Source organism: Squalius cephalus (assembly GCF_949319135.1).
Source record: "Squalius cephalus genome assembly, chromosome: 18".
In the NCBI taxonomy this organism is placed as follows: domain Eukaryota; kingdom Metazoa; phylum Chordata; class Actinopteri; order Cypriniformes; family Leuciscidae; genus Squalius; species Squalius cephalus.
The window spans coordinates 37,087,083-37,092,602 of NC_137139.1; positions in this window are offsets into that span (position 1 = coordinate 37,087,083).

Consider the following 5,520-nt stretch of genomic DNA (forward strand, 5'->3'; position numbering starts at 1 on the left):
CTTAATTCTGAAAAAAGAGTTTCTAATTATTGGACCAAAAACTTCCTCACGTAATAATCTAGAATACTGTCTAACACTTGATGGCTGCTCTGTCAAGTCTTCGTCGTCGGTTAGGAACCTGGGTGTGTGAGTGTGTGTGTGTGTGTGTGTGTGTGTGTGCTCTTTGATACCAATCTTTCATTTGAAAGTCATGTCTAGTATCTGTAAAACCACATTCTTCCATCTTAAAAATATATCTAAATTACAACATATGCTTTCAATGATAAATGTGGAACAGTTAGTTCATGGGCTCAAGGCTAGATTATTGTAATGCTCTACTGGGTGGTTGCCCTGCACGCTTAATAAACAAACTACAGCTGGTTCAAAACGCAGCAGCTCGAGTTCTTACCAGAACCAGGAAGTATGACCATATTAGTCCAGTTCTGTCAACACTGCATTGGCTCCATATTAAACATTGTATACATTTTACAATATTGCTGATTACTTACAAAGCACTAAGTGGTATAGCTCCGCAGTACTAGTACAGTGGCGAGATTAACAAATAAACAGACATCACCTGAACAGATTATTCCATTACAGTTTAGTAGTTATGATTTTAGGATTTTCTTCCCTGAGAAAATTGAAAGCATCAGAAATAGAATTGTAAACGTACTACCTTTGACAGCGTCTTATGATTCAGCCTCAATTATCGCCCCTCAAGAACAGGACAGGAAGAGCTAAATAAACTAATCTCTGCATCTAAACCAACAACATGTTTATTAGATCCTATACCCACTAAACCACTGATAGAGTTGTTCACTGTAGCAGAAGAGCCTCTTCTCAATATTATCAACTCATCTTTATCTCTAGGTTATGTTCCAAGATCTTTCAAGCTGGCAGTTATTAAGCCTCTCATAAAGAAATCACAATTAGATCCAAATGAATTAGCAAATTACAGACCCATTTCAAATCTTCCATTTATGTCTAAAATACTAGAAAAAGTCATGACTGCTCAATTGTGCTCTTTTTTGCAAAATAATGATATGTATGAAAAATATTCTGGATTCCGGCCCCATCATAGCACATAACCTGCGCTCGTTAAAATTTCGAATGACTTACTTCTAGCTTCTGACCAAGACTGTATCTTAATACTAATTTTACTTGATCTTAGTGCTACAAAATTACACTGGTATACAGGGACAGGCATTAAGGTGGTTTAGATTGTACCTATCAGACCATTACCATTTTGTCTTTTTAAACTGGGAAAATCTAAGATAAGTCAATAAATTATAGAGTGCCGCAAGGATCTGTGTTAGGCCCTCTGCTATTTTCAATATATATGCTGCCACTTGGTAATATTTTAAGAAAACATTGAATTAGTTTCAACTGTTATGCTGATGATGCTCTAATTCTCTAATTTTCTTCTGTTAAATTGAGATAAGACTGAATTATTACTTATTGGACCAAAAACCAATACGTCAAACCTCTTAGAATACAATTTGCATTTAGAAGGATGTACTGTAACTTCATCCTCTTCAGTTAAAGACTTGGATGTTATATTAGACAGCAACTTGTCTTTTGAAAATCATATTTCATATGTTACAAAAACAGCCTTTTTCCACCTCATAAACATAAGCTCTGGCACATGCTATCTGTTTCTGATGCAGAAAAGTTAGCTCATGCATTCATGACCTCTAGACAAGATTACTGGATCCTGCATCCTCAATAAACAAGCTACAATTAGTCCAAAATGAGTTCTTACTAGGTCAAGAAAATATGATCCTATAATACCAAATTTATTATCTCCACACTGTTTACCTATTAAGTTCTATATCAATCATAAAGTATTGCTACTGAATTATATCACCTTACAATCCATCATGCTCTTTAAGGTCACAAAACTCTGGGCTTCTGGTAGTACCTAGAATATCTAAGTCCACTAAACGACGATGATGATGTAGTCAACCGGATCTGGGCCGTATCCAGATCAGATGGAGGACCTGCGCCTAGACACGACCACAACACATGATGTAGTCAGCCGGATCTGGGCCGTATCCAGATCAGATGGAGGACCTGCGCCTAGACACGACCACAACGCATGATGTAGTCAGTCGGATCCGGGCCGTATCCAGATCAGATGGAGGACCTGCACCTAGACACGACCACAACACATGATGTAGTCAGCTGGATCTGGGCCGTATCCAGATCAGATGGAGGACCTGCGCCTAGACACGACCACAACGCATGATGTAGTCAGCCGGATCTGGGCCGTATCCAGATCAGATGGAGGACCTGCGCCTAGACACGACCACAACGCATGATGTAGTCAGCCGGATCCGGGCCGTATCCAGATCAGATGGAGGACCTGCGCCTAGACACGCCCACAACGCATGATGTAGTCAGCCGGATCTGGGCCGTATCCAGATCAGATTGAGGACCTGCACCTAGACACGCCCACAACACATGATGTAGTCAGCCGGATCCGGGCCGTGTCCAGATCAGATGGAGGACCTGCGCCTAGACACGCCCACAACGCATGATGTAGTCAGCCGGATCTGGGCCGTATCCAGATCAGATTGAGGACCTGCACCTAGACACGACCACAACACATGATGTAGTCAGCCGGATCCGGGCCGTGTCCAGATCAGATGGAGGACCTGCGCCTAGACACGACCACAACACATGATGTAGTCAGCCGGATCCAGGCCGTATCCAGATCAGATGGAGGACCTGCGCCTAGACACGCCCACAACGCATGATGTAGTCAGCCGGATCTGGGCCGTATCCAGATCAGATTGAGGACCTGCACCTAGACACGACCACAACACATGATGTAGTCAGCCGGATCCGGGCCGTGTCCAGATCAGATTGAGGACCTGCACCTAGACACGACCACAACACATGATGTAGTCAGCCGGATCCAGGCCGTATCCAGATCAGATGGAGGACCTGCGCCTAGACACGCCCACAACGCATGATGTAGTCAGCCGGATCTGGGCCGTATCCAGATCAGATTGAGGACCTGCACCTAGACACGACCACAACACATGATGTAGTCAGCCGGATCCGGGCCGTGTCCAGATCAGATGGAGGACCTGCGCCTAGACACGCCCACAACGCATGATGTAGTCAGCCGGATCTGGGCCGTATCCAGATCAGATTGAGGACCTGCACCTAGACACGCCCACAACGCATGATGTAGTCAGCCGGATCTGGGCCGTATCCAGATCAGATTGAGGACCTGCACCTAGACACGACCACAACACATGATGTAGTCAGCCGGATCCGGGCCGTGTCCAGATCAGATGGAGGACCTGCGCCTAGACACGCCCACAACGCATGATGTAGTCAGCCGGATCTGGGCCGTATCCAGATCAGATTGAGGACCTGCACCTAGACACGACCACAACACATGATGTAGTCAGCCGGATCTGGGCCGTATCCAGATCAGATTGAGGACCTGCACCTAGACACGACCACAACACATGATGTAGTCAGCCGGATCCGGGCCGTATCCAGATCAGATGGAGGACCTGAGCCTAGACACGACCACAACGCATGATGTAGTCTGCCGGATCCGGGCCGTGTCCAGATCAGATGGAGGACCTGAGCCTAGACACGACCACAACGCATTATGTAGTCAGCCGGATCCGGCCCGTATCCAGATCAGATGGTGGACCTGCGCCTAGACACGACCACAACGCATGATGTAGTCTGCCGGATCCAGGCCGTATCCAGATCAGATGGTGGACCTGCGCCTAGACACGACCACAACACATGATGTAGTCAGCCGGATCCGGCCCGTATCCAGATCAGATGGTGGACCTGCGCCTAGACACGACCACTACGCATGATGTAGTCAGCCGGATCCGGGCCGTATCCAGATCAGATGGAGGACCTGAGCCTAGACACGACCACAACGCATGATGTAGTCTGCCGGATCCGGGCCGTGTCCAGATCAGATGGTGGACCTGCGCTTAGACACGACCACAACGCATGATGTAGTCTGCCGGATCCGGGCCGTATCCAGATCAGATGGTGGACCTGCGCTTAGACACGACCACAACGCATGATGTAGTCTGCCGGATCCGGGCCGTGTCCAGATCAGATGGTGGACCTGCGCCTAGACACGACCACAACGCATGATGTAGTCTGCCGGATCCGGGCCGTGTCCAGATCAGATGGTGGACCTGCGCCTAGACACGACCACAACACTTGATGTAGTCAGCCGGATCCGGGCCGTGTCCAGATCAGATGGAGGACCTGAGCCTAGACACGACCACAACGCATGATGTAGTCTGCCGGATCCGGGCCGTGTCCAGATCAGATGGTGGACCTGCGCTTAGACACGACCACAACGCATGATGTAGTCTGCCGGATCCGGGCCGTGTCCAGATCAGATGGTGGACCTGCGCCTAGACACGACCACAACGCATGATGTAGTCAGCCGGATCCAGGCCGTATCCAGATCAGATGGAGGACCTGCGCCTAGACACGACCACAACGCATGATGTAGTCTGCCGGATCCGGGCCGTGTCCAGATCAGATGGTGGACCTGCGCTTAGACACGACCACAACGCATGATGTAGTCTGCCGGATCCGGCCCGTATCCAGATCAGATGGTGGACCTGCGCCTAGACACGACCACAACGCATGATGTAGTCTGCCGGATCCGGGCCGTGTCCAGATCAGATGGTGGACCTGCGCCTAGACACGACCACAACACATGATGTAGTCAGCCGGATCCGGCCCGTATCCAGATCAGATGGTGGACCTGCGCCTAGACACGACCACAACACATGATGTAGTCAGCCGGATCCGGCCCGTATCCAGATCAGATGGTGGACCTGCGCCTAGACACGACCACTACGCATGATGTAGTCAGCCGGATCCGGGCCGTATCCAGATCAGATGGTGGACCTGCGCCTAGACACGACCACTACGCATGATGTAGTCAGCCGGATCCGGGCCCGTATCCAGATCAGATGGTGGACCTGCGCCTAGACACGACCACAACACATGATGTAGTCAGCCGGATCCGGCCCGTGTCCAGATCAGATGGTGGACCTGCGCCTAGACACGACCACTACGCATGATGTAGTCAGCCGGATCCGGGCTGTATCCAGATCAGATGGAGGACCTGCACCTAGACACGACCACTACGCATGATGTAGTCAGCCGGATCCGGGCCGTATCCAGATCAGATGGTGGACCTGCACCTAGACACGACCACAACACATGATGTAGTCAGCCTGAATGTTCCGAACCCAATCTGATCTTTGACCTATAATGCCTCCATTCTGTCACTGATGGAGTTTTGGTTCCTGCCACTGTCGCCTTTGGCTGTTGGCTTGCTCGCCTTAGGACACTTAATATTCAGCATTATTATTGATCTCCTGCATTGACACCATTATATGAGAACTGAACTGAGCTGGACGATGACATAATTTTTTTTTCCAGAGCGGCTGTATAGATAAATTTACTAAATTAATAACTTTTTTTCAACAGAAATGATTCATCACTGAACTGACTTAAGCTGGA